Genomic DNA, 14,925 nt, shown 5'->3' on the forward strand with positions numbered 1-14,925 from the left:
AAATTATGAATTCTATTTCTGTTGCAGAGGGACCAATATTTTATTTAAAGATTAAGAATCTATCTTCTGGCATATTTTCTGTGCACTTTTTGATGATGCTTAAATGTGCTCTGGAGTTCTCTTTTAGAATAGCCTCATTTTGGTATTCATAATACATTATTTGCATGTTGAAGGCAGCTCCGATCTGGCCCTCGGGAAGCTTGAGGAAATTTTTGTTTTAATCTACAGCCATTTTTGGAGAGTAAGTATATAGTTTATTATGTTGTATGTATTTCATAACTGAGTATAACAGATATATTATAGAAGCTTATAGTATAGGAGAAGAGCACTGGCCAAGGTGTGAAGAATTTGGTATTCTAGAACCATCTCTGGAATGTGGCCTCCGACTTTATAAAATTAGGGGTTGAATTAAATAAGTTTCAACATCTCTTCATGCTTTAAAATTCAGAGTCCCCAGTTTCCTTGGCTGTTGAGTTGCTGATTTAACTGAACACACCCAATCCTCTCTTCTCTAAGTCCCAACGGCTCCCCCGAAACTTCATCACCGCTCATTTGCTCAAAGGCTTTTAGATGGATCAAATACACTGTTTACTTTTCTCCATGTTGCCTATTTCTCACTTCAGAGATCTCTTATTAAATGAAAAAAAAATAATAATTTCCCTACCCCACCCCTTTATAGAAATGATGAACTTTCCTATAGATTATTCTCAAGTGATGGGTTTATTTTAGGTTCCACAGGCTTGTCTAGTTTGGAAGCGAGTCTTGAAGGTCTCCTCTGGATCTCTTCTGTCCTAGTTGTTCACCCTTGTAATTGATCAGCATCACTCTTTAGGAGTTGCTCTTGACAAAGGTAAATATGAACCAAAGGCTATCCATTTGCATCTTTGAGTTTGCTCAAAATTTTAAGGCCCAGAGGTATCTATCCTAGCTATATTTGTTTGTTGACTTGAATTGATCTTTTTTTTGGCATTGGCCTCTTACTGGTTTTGCCATGAAGTGTACACATTGGATAAGAATTATTTTCTTCACTCTTTTTCAAACAGCAAAAGCAGGGCTGTCAAGTTTTGAATCATTTGGATACATTACCCTGCTCAGCAAATGACACTCATCATCCATGCATTTGTGACCAGGCCTTCTCTACTTGGAGGCTCTGATACTTCCAGCACACAGCTCATGCTGTGGCGAAAGCATGTGAGCTCATGGGGGCAACAATGTCATCTGTGAATGGAGCCAGTGACACCACATCCTAGGACTGCATGTAAGGAACGCATAACACACCTCTGACACACAGAGGGTATTTCAGTTTATGGATGCTTTTCTCCCTGGTGCTTTCTAGCTCTTTCATCCCACCCTCCAACAATGCCAGGAGGAATGGACCACAGTGGCAGAGGAGTATGAAAGCCTTAGGACTCAGAGTCCAGAAGAAATGGTGTTCACAGGTGAATGCTATGGTCTGTGAGAATATAAGTGGATTTTAACATGACTTATAAAATTGACCAGACTGATGGTCACTGTTTTTAGAAAAGTTGCTTTTTATGGTCAGATCGGCTCTAGTTGTCATCACTGGCTAGGCTCTTCTGACTCTGCACCTATTAACTGTGAAGGTCTGAGTCTTTCTCTTCAATAGCAGACTTTATTAGGCTATAAAGCTTCATCTGTCCAGGTTTGAAATCAGAGCCCCTGCTCCTTAAATGATTTCCTTTGACAGTTGAGCACTTCTCCCAAACTCTTTGTGCTGTCAGAGCATTACTGTCAGGAGACAGCTGATTACTACCACCTGCCCTAGGACAGCCCGTAAAGGACTTTTAATCCCCTCTACTCACCACCAATACTTGTCTCCTTTCTCTGCATCTTTGAATGCAGAGATGAGGGGCTAGGAAGAGGGGAAAAGAGGAAGCATAAATGCTGGCCAGATCTTTAGAAAATGCTAATTTTATATAGCATAGTATTTTGTAAAATTGGTCCCTTTTAGTATCTCTAAAGTTAAAACAAAAATGTAACAGCTCAGAGATACCAATCAGGAAATAATGAATGGCTTCCTTGCAGAAATAACAAACTACATATTTATTCATAAAGATGCTCCACTAATGCTAGAGGTTTCATGAGGCTGATTTTTGAGTTTTAAAAAGCTTGAATCACTCCTTGAGGTTCCTAGTGCAAAGCATTTTGTAGAGATACTGGAGATTATAATCATGAATAAAACACAGATCTTCCCTTAATTCCATTTGTAGTCTGAGAAAAGAAGCTGGGCGTAGACTTATATATCCAAATAAAATTAATATCAAGCCGGGTAACACGATAAAATTCTACATATGATACAGATGAAATGCTACCAGAATGAAATGGAGAGGGAAACCAACTGTGGGGTGGGGATGGGGGTCTGGGAGGTGAGGGTTTTAAAACTGGCCCCTAAGGAAGGGATGAGATTTAGGCTGACAAGTGGAGGGAAGAGCAGCAGTACCGGAAGAACTAATTCATCGAGAGATGAGGTTCAATTTTCCCATGTCTGGGGACTTTCTCCTGTCTCCCATTGTTTAAAGGGTCTGGGGAGTGTGAGGGGGAATCCGGTGGACGATGGGTATGGGGAAGCTGCCCAGTTCTCACCTTTACCTGGCTGCTTCTTCTGAAAGTCTTTGTCTCACACACGTTCCTCGACGATTTTAGATCTCACACTCTAGTTCAGAGAAGTCCAAGGTTTTCCTCATGGCACTTTATGATCTGCTGATCTAAATTCAACTGGGCAGGTTTACAGGGTGATAGCTCAGATGTTCACTTCTGAACATTTCTTACTGGGCTATTTTAATGTTTTGTTTTTTTTTTTTAACTTTCCCTTTGACCCCCACCGCCCATGACCATAAGTTCATTTTCTAAGTCTGTGAGTCTCTTTCTGTTTTAAGGTCATGTACACACTGCTGTATTTAAAATGAATAACCAACAAGGACCTACTGTATAGCACATGGAACTCTACTCAAGTTATGTGCCAGCCTGGGTGGGAGGGGGTTGGCGAGAGAATGAACACATGTGTATGTATGACTGAGCGCCTCTGCTCTTTACCTGAAACTACCACAACATTGTTAATCGACTACACTACAAAACAAAGTAAAAAGTTTAAAGTTACCCCCCCCCCCAAAAAAAAGTGAGTTTTTGTTACTAGCCAGAGGAAGTTGGCAAGTTTAGGATGTGATGGTATTTTATTTTATTGTTTTTCTTAAAGAAAACTGATGCTTTGCAGACAGACTGCTTAGGTTTGAATCCTGGTTTCTAAATTCCTTGCCTCAGTTTCTGTAAAGTGGGTAGATAATAATAGGACCTATTTAGCATACTGTAAAAAGTGAAAAATCTGTTATTTCGCAGAACAGGAAATCTGAAGGGAGGACAGTTTCAGGGCTTACTCACAGTGAGCAAGCACTGTCTTTGGTTGGGCCGGGGTGGGCGGTGGGGCGGATCAGTTCCTTTCTATCTTTTTCTCTGCCATCCTTAGCAAATGGCTTGATATCTAGGCTTCTCAACTAATGGTCCCAAGCTGACGGCTGCAGTTCCTGGTTTGACATGGCCATTTCCTGCTGGTGCATCTTCTGACCAATGAGGGAAATCTTTCCCGGAAATGCCCAGAAGACTGCCTCTCATTTCTTCTGGCTTACCACTTCTCTAAGAATATGCCTGCCTTGAATCAGTTGCTGGCAAAAGGGATAATTGGCAGAGGCCAAGCTTCCTCCACTGGGGCTTGTATGAGGAAGTATCATCTTCTTTGAGCTCTTGGCATGGGGGTGGGAAACACAGGGAAAAATACTGGGACTAAGACAGCAGGGAGGAAGCGGAAGCCTGGCTTTGGGGCTGGCAGCAGATTATCTGCCTCATTTCCGCTGTACTGTTTGGAGGATTAAGTGGTAGAAAAGATCCATAAAAATAATTAGCAAAGTGCCTGACACATAATAAGGCCTCAGTAAAATTTGGTGGTTATCCTTATTCTTATTGGTATTTATTATTCTTATTAAATATTAAATTTAAATAATTTAATATTTCATTTAAATGGATATTTTCTCTAAGTGATGTGGGCAGAATCACCCTTCTCTTTTTTTAATGTGGATCACTTTTAATGTCTTTATTGAATTTGTTACACTACTGCTTCTGTTTTTTGGTTCCTTTTTTGGCCAAAAGGCATGTGGGGTCTTAGTTCCCCAACCAGGGATAGAACCCACACCCCCTGCATTGGAAGGTGAAATCTTAATCATAGACCTCCAAGGAAGTCCCTCATCTTTCCCTTTATAGCTGGTTTTATCTTGAAAAGTGAAAGTTCTAGTCTCTCAGTCCTGTCCGACTGTTTGCAACCCCATGGACTATAGCCTGCCAGGCTCCAAGTCCATGAAATTCTCCAGACAAGAATATTGGAGTGGGTAGCCATTCCTTTCTCCAGGACTAGTTTTATCTTCCGGGGTGGTAACTCTGATATTCTCTCAAAGATACAAATGGGAATTCATCAGTTTCCCAATCTACCTGGAAGGGCAGTTTTTTTTTTCCTTCAAAGTATGTACTCTTCAAGATACATACTCTGTAGGTTCAGTCTGAGCCATATTGATAATAGTATTCAGCTTCTTATTAGCTGAGTAACCTTGAATTAGTTATTATGTGTCTTCATTGCTTCATCTCTAAATGAGTATGAACTTGATATTTACCTCATTGGGTTCTTATGAACACTAAGTAAGTTAATTCATTTACAGCCACACTTCAAGGGAGCTTAGTATATAGTAAGCACTCAATAAACATGAACTATAAGAAAGCGAGCATTGGGGGACTTATCATTTAGATTTTCAACCTGCCTTCTGGAACATCATTATTGGTTTAGATTTATGCTCAATGCCAGGTAGATTTTGGACTCACCTCACTGTATCCTCATGAGTTTCTGGTGACAGTGCATAGGGAAAAGAGAATGGGCATAACAAACATTTATTTGTATGGTGACTTGATCAGAGAATAAACAGCTATTTTTATTCTCAGTGCTTTTGGCAGCGAACAACAGAACTGTGGTCTATAAGGTTTAGAGAAACACGTTTATTTCTGTCCCACAGCAGAATGGTGGTACTGCCTACTGATAGAAGAGATGCTTTACAGTCTCAGAATGATGGGTGCAGTTCCGGAAACACATCCACATTCCAACAAGGGAAAGAAATATTTTCTTTTTAATGAGGAAAGTAAGCACTTTCCCAGGATCCCCCAACCCCCACCCCCACAAAATTTTCCTTCTGCCCTAGTGGGCAAAACCAGGTGACAGGCCCATGTGAGCCTCAAGGGAAGCTGGGAAAATGAATATTCTGTTTTGGCAACTTCTAAGTTACAGGCAGGTCAAGGGAGGATGATGTGGGGAATGGTAATTGGGACTGCCAGTCTACGATGTCTGCCATCATAGTTTTATTTATTCATTTATTTGGCTGCCCTGGGTCTTAATTGCAGCATGGGGGATTTAGCTCCCTGAGGAAGGATAGAACTCTGGCCCTGTGCATTGGGAGCACAGGGTCTCAGCCACTGGACCCCCAGGAAAGTCCCATGCCATTACAGTTTTAAACGTTAGAGCCTCAAATCAATGCTTTGTATTTTCACAAAGTCCAAGGCAGAGAAAGCAAAAGGACATAACTGAGTGAAGATATCACTGCTCTATTGAAATGGCCCATTAGGTATCTTCTAATTTGTATAGTTGCTTTTAGGAGAAAAAAAAAACCTTATCCATTTGGTTTGACCATGCTGGGTTTTCCAGAGTCTCTTTCCTTTTCCATAATTTATTATGCAAACGAAAGAACACAAGGCCTGCCATTTGGCATGTGGGAGAAAAGCCTTAAGTTACCTTCTGTTTTAAATATAAAACATCCTCTTGGAGTCCTACCCTGTGATGCTGGGAAGTCAGAGCCTTCCCCCTACTCACCAAGCGAGGCTCACACAGCTTTCCTAGAAAGAGTCCATTTCCCCTCTCTTGGTATTTGTAAACCCTCTCTTTGAGAAGAAAATGGGCTGAACTAAGAAGTCACAGGAAGACAGAAAAGCGATCTAGGCCACCTCAGTAGTAAAAGATAAAGATATTTAAATTCATTTGGTTGAAAAGATAAATACAGATAAAAGCCCAGTAAAAAGAACCAGATGCCCTGGCTCAGGAAGCAGACAGACAGTGGGCTTGGCAGCTGTCCACTGGGCCCTTCACCTCTCTTGGTGCTTGGTTCTGAGAAGCTGTAGGTGCCTACCTACCCAGGGGCTTCACCCTAGTGCCACGTGGGGAAGAAGGGCACTGGGTGATGAGCGCTGGGGAGGGAGGAGCAGGGTGGGCAGAAAGGGTTTCAGGAAGGTGAGGGGAGGAAGCCTGCAAGGCTTCAAGAGCTACACGGTCAGAAGAGCCTTGGTCCATGGCGCTCAGAAAACTTTTTCAAACGCGCCCTTTGCTTTTAGAAGGAAAGCTCAGAATACCTCTGTCCTTAGTAGTGGAACATCATGTTAAACTAGAAAATATCTTTATTTAGAAAGAACTGAAAGAATGCTATTGACACCGCCTGGGCTGTCTGGCATTTTGCTAGAGCAGTGACATATTTTCTGTGATTCAGATCAATTTATTAAGCACGGGTTGAGTGTAGGGTACAAGCTAAGGTCTCTGCTAGTTTCTGAGTTTAATAAGGTGCAAAAGATGAGGCACAACCCTCGAGTGGTTTATACTACACTTGGGGCTAATTTTTGTCCTCCTGGGGACGTCTGGAGATGTTTTGTGTTGTTGTGACTTGGAAAGACCCTACTGGAATGAGGTTGAAAATCTCTGCACTATCTTGAAGATACATGGGGGAAAAAATAAGAATAAATAGTAATATGATTTTAGAAGTGTACACAAAACAAAGAAGTGCCTTGAAGGTAGGACTCAGAAATTCCACCCACAGGAAGCCATGAAGGATATCAAAGTGATGTCAGGTTTTCAGTGAACCTTGAAGTATACTTAGGAGTTCACCAGGAGCAGGGGTGAGAGGGACCTCCTTAAGAGATTACATAAAGAAGAGAAATAAGACTCTAGGCAGAAGCATGTGCAAAAGCAGAGAGCCTCCAAATTGCATGATGTAAGAAGTAAGAAGTACTGGGAAATGATTCTGGGTGGGGTGGGGGGAGGCAAGATTGAATTATTACCAGCCCAGGAAGCCAGGCTAAGAAGACTGAATTCATTTCTATAACTGATCGGGGGCAATTGAAGAACTTCAAGCCAATGAATGACATAACCAACATTTTAAGTGAGATAAGTAACTGTTACATTCTGAAATAAATTTAAAAGGATTAGAGTAGGGCCCGCTTATTCTAGCCATTAGCAGTCTACCAGGTCTTTCTCTCCATCTCTGTCTCTTTCTGCCTCTGTCTCTCTTTATGCCTTTACCTCTGCCTCTGCCTCGTTCTCTCTCCCTCTCTCACCTTTAATGATATATCTCCAGAACCATCTATACTTTTATACTTGACCAAAATTGTTGGTTATCAACAAAGTCTGGTCTAGAAGGAAAATAAAGTCAACAAGTGTCTAATCACCTGGGAGAGTATGGAAGCATTGAGAGCTTAGAGATTTCTGTGAAGTCAAAAGAATAAAGTTTAGCAGAAAGAGACCATGAGAAAAATTATGAAGGACAGGAGGTTGTGGCTAGAGTTGTCGTTGCTTAGTCGCTCAGTCGTGTCTGACTCCTTGCAACCCCATGAACTGCAGAAGGCCAGGCTTCCCTGTCCTTTACTATCTCCCAGATCTTGTTCAAACTCCTGTCCACTGAGTCAGTGATGACATCCAACCATCTCATCCTCGGTCATCCCCTTCACCTCCTGCCTTCAGTCTTGCCCAACTTCAGGGTCTTTGGCAATAAGTCAGCTCTTCACATCAGGTGGCCAAAGTACTGGAGATTCAGTTTCAGCATTGATCCTTTCAGTGAATATTCAGGACTGATTTCTTTTAGGATTTACTGGTTTGTTCTCCTTGCAGTCCAAGGGACTCTCAAGAGTCTTCTCCAACACCACAGTTCAAAAGCATCAATTCTTTGGTGCTCAGCTTTTTTTATGGTCCAACTCTCACACCCATATATGACTACTGGAGAAACCAAAGCTTTGACTAGACCTACCTTTGTCAGTAAAGTAATGTCTCTGCTTTTGAATATATTGTCTAGGTTTGTCATAGCTTTTCTTCCAAGGAGCAGGTGTCCTTTAATTTCATGGCTGCAGTCAGCATCTGCAGTGATTTTGGAGCCCAAAAAAAGAGTCTCTCACTGTTTCCATTGTTTGCCCATCTATTTGCCATGAAGTGATGGGGCTGGATTCCATGATCTTAGTTTTTTGAATGTTAAGTTTTAAAATAGCTTTTTTTTACTCTCCTCTTTCACCTTCATCAAGAGGCTCTTCAGTTCCTCTTCACTTTCTGCCATAAGGGTGGAGTCATCAGCTACAGAATATTAGAATTTAACAGTTTGTATGTAGAACAGATCCAGGCAAGACAAGGTGCCTAAGATGTTGGTGAATGAAGCAGAAGACAGTAGCCACTGGGTTTGAAGGGAGCAATGAGTCACTGGATTGAGGAGTTTATTCTTGTGCCCATCAAAGATGCCTGAGATGATGACAGGGCTTGAGGTAAAGATGAAGAATTTGAAGCATGTGTCACATGTATCCATGAGTATGATGGAATGGTTGGAAGACCACAGAGATGAGACGAATAGAAGACATCCAGTGTCTTCACCTGCATGACAAGAAGGAATTTTACAACATATCAGGGGAGTAACTCTCTGGAAATAGCAACAGGGAGCCAAGAATACCAGCTTAGTACTTGATGAACAATACTCAGGAGAACCACATGAAAAGCACCATCCTTAAGGGAGTGCCAGAAATCAAGAAGTTATTTGGTGAAGAAAACAAAGAAGTCCAGACATTTGTTTAGCATGGAATGGAGGGTCTAGAGATCACAACTAAACTCCTTGAGAAAAGGAGCTGTATCTTATTCACATACATCTTCCTATTGCCTATAGTATGACACAAAGTGAGTGCTCAATAAATAGATGAACTAATTCCACATGGTTATAATATAGTCATGCTCAAAATTCTCCAAGTGAGAAGTGTGTAAACTGAGAACTTCCAGATGTTCAAGCTGGATTTAGAAAAGGCAGAGGAACCAGAGATCAAATTGCCAACATCCATTGGATCATAGAAAAAGCAAGAGAGTTCCAGAGAAACATCTACTGCTGCTTTATTAACTATACCAAGGCCTTTGACTGTGTGGATTTTCCAAACTGTGGAAAATTCTTCAAGAGATGGGAATGTAAGACCACTTTACCTGCCTCCTGAGAAATCTGTATGCAGGTCAAGAAGCAACAGTTAGAACTGGACATGGAACAACAGACTGGTTCCAAATTGGGAAAGGAGTACGTCAAGGCTGTATATTGTCACTCTGCTTATTTAATTTATATGCAGAGTACATCATGCGAAATGCCAGACTGGATGAAACACAAGCTGGAATCAAGATTGCCGGGAGAAATACCAATAACCTCAGTTATGCAGATGACACCACCCTTATGGCAGAAAGCGAAGAGGAACTAAAGAGCCTCTTGATGAAGGTGAAAGAGGAATGTGAAAAACTTGGCTTGAAACTTAACATTCTAAAAAGTAAGATCATGGAATCCAGTCCTATCACTTCACAGAAAATAGATGGGGAAACAATGGGAAAAGTGAGAGACTTTATTTTCTTGAGCTCCAAAATCACTGCAGATGCTGACTGCGGCCATTAAATTAAAAGACCCTTGCTTGTTGGGAAGAAAAACTATGACCAACCTAGACAGCATATTCAAAAGCAGAGACATTACTTTACTGACAAAGGTCCATCTAGTTAAAGCTATGTTTTTTTCCAGTAGTCATGTTTGGATGTGAGAATTGGACTATAAAGAAAGCTGAGCACCAAAGAATTGATGCTTTTGAACTGTGGTATTGTAGAAGACTCTTGAGAGTCCCTTGGACATCAAGGAGATCCAACCAGTCCATCCTAAAGGAAATCAGTCCTGAATATTCACTGGAAGGACTGATGCTAAAGCTGAAGCTCCAATGCTTTGGCCACCTGATGGAAAGAACTTATTCATTGCAAAAGACCCTGATGCTGGGAAAGATTGAAGGTGGGAGGAGAAGAAGATGACAGAGAATGAGATGGATGGATGGCATCACCAACTCAGTGGACATGAGCTTGAACAAGCTCCAGGGGTTGGTGATGGACAAGGAAGCCTGGCTTTCTGCCATCCTTGGGGTTGCAAAAAGTTGGACACGACTGAGCGACTGAACTGAAGTGAATAATATAGTCACATTTAGTTAACAATGAATTCATGGGGAAATACTGGGAATGAAAATATATCATTCTTGAAAATTCACTCAATATCCTTTATAATATGGCAGCTTTTGCTGAAAGATGCAGTATGTTTATGGTATGGACTTCAGCTGACTCTCCGGAATACATATTTTTTTCTCTTATACACTCAACCTCCAGAACCATTTACTACTTGACTGTTTCTAAGAGGTGGCAATCACTTTTATCCAAACAATGTTTGAAAATAAGTGTTCTGGTAAGCAAGGTTTTGGGTGTTTTTTTTGTGTGTTTTGTTTTTTGTTGGTTTCTTCTTTTTCAGTATTATAAATTTGATAATTCAGGTTTGCCTGGTTGCACAAGAAAACCTTTTTGGCATCATTATCTCAATGGAGAAATTCAAATGCCTCTAATAATGGATTATGGTAGATAGGTGATCTGATTAGTAGCATCAAGTTAATCTGAAAAGTCATAAACTATTTAGCTAAAGTTATCCAGATCATATGAAAAATGGGAAAAAAAGTTCTTGAATGATACATTCCAGGATTTTAAATATCAAAATTTTCTAGAAGGTTAAAATTATTTATCAGTTAGGATCCTTTTCACTTTGAGTAAGAAGTAAATTCAAGTTAAAGTGACTTCAATGTCTTACTGTCTCATATGAGAAGGAGGAGGTAAGCTGTGCTTGGATTCCACATCTCAGGGATGTCACAGTGAATCTGGGTTCCTTCTGTACCACCTTCTATCACAAGTCAGGAAATTCCTTTAGCATCATAGGAGGACTGTAGCAGCTCTAGGCATAATATATGTTCATTTATTCAACAGGGTTTCCCTGGTGGCTCAGATGGTAAAGAAGCTGCCTGCAATGCAGAAGACTCAGGTTCATTCCAAGGTTGGGAAGATCCCCTGCAGAACAGAATGGCTACCCACTCTAGTATTCTTCCTTGGAGATTTCTATAGACAGAGGAGCCTGGCAGGCTACAGTCCATGGGGTTGCAAAGAGTTGGACACAATTGAGCAACTAACATTCAACAGTAATTTATCTAGTGAACATTATGTGCCAGTGTTCTAAGTAGTGGAATATGATGGGACTATGTGGACTCAATGGAATAAGCTGGCCATGAGTTTTCAAATAGATGTTCTGCTATATTATCAGATAAGATTCTCTGCTTTTTTCAAGGTAACAGTCCAATGGAAACTGAGACCAAAAAGAAGTGGGAGTGATGGAATAATTATTTATTTCAAGTAATTAAATAGTAAAGAGCAATGAAGCCACGGTTGGTAATAGAGGCCATTGGAGGGCCTACTTTATAAATGATTGTCCAGGGCATTTCTTTGGCTACCGTGGAAGACTTGAATGAAGGTAGGGAGTGTGCATGGGAACTTCTCAGGGAAGGAATTCCAAGCAAGCCCAAAGCCCCTAGTGTTGTGGTGTGGTTGATATGTTTGAGAAACAGCAGTGAGGCCAGTATGGCTGAAAAGTAGTGAGTAGGGAGGGGACTTATAGGACCTGAGGTTGCCAAGGTAGGCAAATGTCAAATCATAAGGGCTCTATAGGCCGTGGTCACAGGTGGTGCAGTTGTTAAGAACCCACCTGCCAATGCAGGAGTCACAGGAGAGGTGAATTCAGTCCATGCGTTGGAAGATCCCCTGGAGAAGGAAATGGAAAACCATTCCAGCATTCTTGCCTGGGAAATCCCATGGACAGGATGCGGGTTATAGTCCATGGGGCCACAAAGAGTCAGGCACAACTGAGCATGCACATACACACAGGATCTTGAATTTTATCATAAGATAAAATTTGGGGAGAGTTTTAAGCAGGTAGGTGATGATATATGTTTGTAAAGGATAGATTCTTCTTACTTCATGGAGAATTGACTATAAAGGGGTGAGAGGAGAAATATGAGGGTGCTTATAGGCTATCGGAAGCAGTCTAGGTAAGAGGCGACTGGGTTTTGGTGGTGGAGAGAAGTGGTCAGATTCAGGATATACTCAGATAACCATACTCATCAATATCCTGAGACTGGAACAAAAACTTTCCTCCACTATTCTTTTTTACCTTTGAGGAAAGGTTTTCGAGAAACTTCCCAGCTTATCTCCTCCTATTTCTCATCTGTTTGAACGGTATCTTCTACCGAGATCTAAACCAATTTCCTGGCAACTGCGGTGAAACTAACGTGTATGGTACAGATGGGTAAAAACATCCTCTGTGTTACAGAGGGGTCTGTACTTACCTGGAGCACAGGACCACCTGGAGGAGGGAGAATGAAGAATCTGTGGAGCTCAGAGTGAAATGAAAATGTGAGGCCCTTTGTTGAAAACTGGAAAATTTCAAGATGCACCTCATAACAAGAGAACATTAAACCAAGAACAGGGCTCTTCTAGACATGGGGGCCTTGTGACTGCCAGTGAAGCTAACCCTGGCTGTTAGCAAAGCAATGACTTTGGGTGAACAACTAACATTTTTGTCTCACATCAAAATTGTTTTATGAGAGTAATTGATCAATACACAATCTTGGTGGCAACATCAAGGCTTTCTTTCAGGTCATTGAGTTCTTGGTTATTGTCTTACTGGCCAGAAGGAGAAATTAATACCTGCTTGATACATCAGTTCAGTTCAGTTCAGTCGCTCAGTTGTCTCTGACTCTGCGACCCCATGAACCGCAGCAGGCCAGGCCTCCCTGTCCATCACCAAATCTCGGAGTCTGCCCAAACCCATGTCCATCGAGTCGATTATGCCATCCAACCATCTCATCCTCTGTCGTCCCCTTCTCCTGCTCTCAATCTTTCCCAGCATCAGGGTCTTTTCAAATGAGTCAGCTCTTCTCATCAGGTGGCCAAAGTATTGCAGTTTCAACTTCAACATCAGTCCTCCCAATGAACAGCTAGGACTGATCTCCTTTAGGATGGACTGGTTGGATCTCCTTGCAGTCCAAGGGACTCTCAAGAGTCTTCTCCAACACCACAATTCAAAAGCATCAATACTTCGGCACTCAGCTTTCTTTATAGTCCAACTCTCACATCCCTACATGACCACTGGAAAAACCATAGCCTTGACTAGACAGACGTTTGTTGGCAAAGTAATGTCTCTGCTTTTTAATATGCTGTCTAGGTTGGTAATAACTTTCCTTCCAAGGAGTAAGCATCTTTTAATTTCATGGCTGCAATCACCATCTGCAGTGACTTTGGAGCCCAAAAAAATAAAGTCTGACACTGTTTCCACTGTTTCCCCATCTAATCATCCAGCATTAAATCCTTCTAATTTGTATTCCCCTTTCACTGTCATATTGAGGTGAATCCCTTGTGTATAATCTCAGGAACAGTGAACTCATGTTCTACTCCATTTCCTAACTTAATTCTAACTCCAACCACTCAACCCTTTTGAGGTATTGCCCCTCTCCTTAGAATCCATATGGGCTATTGTTTCTCTTTCCCTCTGCCTTGGGATTTCTCCTACCTTTTTGTTTTTTTGTTTCTTTTGGCCTTTCTAGTCAAGGCAAGCAGGCTGTTGCCCAAGGCATGTGAGATCTTAGTTCCTTGACCAGGGATCAAATCCCTGTTTCCTCCATTGGAAGGTGGATTCTTTTTTTCTTTTTACTGAGATGACTTTATATCTTTATTTTAAAAAGAAAGAAAAACTTAAATTTTACTTCATATTACATAGAAGAATTAATTTGAGATGGGTTAGGTGGCTCAGAATGTAAAGAATCTGCTTGTAATGCAAGAGAGTTTGATCCATGGGTGGGGAAAATTGGAGAAGGGAATGGCTATCCACTCCAGGATTCTTGCCTGGAGAATTCCATGGACAAAAGAGGCTGGTTTGCTATAGTCCATGGGGTCCCAAATGAGTTGGACATGACTAAGCAACTAAGCAATACTCTCTCCGAGACCAAACCATAAGTCAAAATCATAAAGGTTATAGAAGAAAGATAGGAGGATATATTTGTAAACTTAGTGTAGGCAAACATTTCTTAGGACACAAAAATTATAGCCATAAACTAAAACTTGATAAAGTAGACATCATCAAAATTAAGAATATAAATGCCTCTATAAAATGGGTGAAAACATCAACGAGATATTTCACAAGATATAATCAGCTTGGCTGTTTAGCACATAAATAGTTGTTCAATAGAAGGGGATGACAGAGGATGAGATGGTTGGATGGCATCACCAACCTAATGGACATGAGCTTGAGCAAATTCCAGAAAATGGTGAAGGACAGGGAAACCTGGCGTGCTGCAGCATATGGGGTTGCAAAGAGTCAGACACAACTGAGCAACTGACAACAACAGTAGAATTAGTCATTAACTAAATGCAGATTAAAACATAATGAGATAACACTACATACCCACTAGAGTTACTATTAAACTTTTTAATATTTAAAAGATTGAAAATACCAAATAGTGAGGCTATAGAGCAAATGGACCTCATATATTTGTAAAATGATCAAGCCCTTTGAAAATCATTTGGCAGTTTCTTATAAAATTAAATATATACCTATTCTCAGAATGAATTATACAAGGATATTAATAGCTACTTGTTGAGAGTTTAACTAAAGACAGCAGATTCTTAACAACTAGACCACCAGAGAAGTCTTAGCCATGTTT

The 14,925-nt window shown here is 41.0% G+C and overlaps 1 long non-coding RNA gene across 7 annotated transcripts in view; it reads left to right on the plus strand.

Annotated features, from left to right (window-relative positions):
- LOC110142181 (uncharacterized) overlaps positions 1-14,925 on the plus strand; it is a 175,373-nt gene that overhangs the window by 50,614 nt on the left and 109,834 nt on the right. For 4 of the 7 annotated variants that reach the window (XR_011490590.1, XR_011490588.1, XR_011490586.1 and 1 more), the window contains 2 exons: positions 174-241; positions 730-1,439. The exons of 2 other annotated variants lie outside the window; for them this stretch is intronic. This is a non-coding gene — a long non-coding RNA (uncharacterized lncRNA). The remainder of the gene's footprint in view (positions 1-173; positions 242-729; positions 1,440-14,925) is intronic. One more of the 7 variants, XR_011490587.1, reaches the window with a different exon arrangement.

This window comes from Odocoileus virginianus, chromosome 12 (genome assembly GCF_023699985.2).
Source record: "Odocoileus virginianus isolate 20LAN1187 ecotype Illinois chromosome 12, Ovbor_1.2, whole genome shotgun sequence".
NCBI classification, from domain to species: Eukaryota; Metazoa; Chordata; class Mammalia; order Artiodactyla; family Cervidae; genus Odocoileus; species Odocoileus virginianus.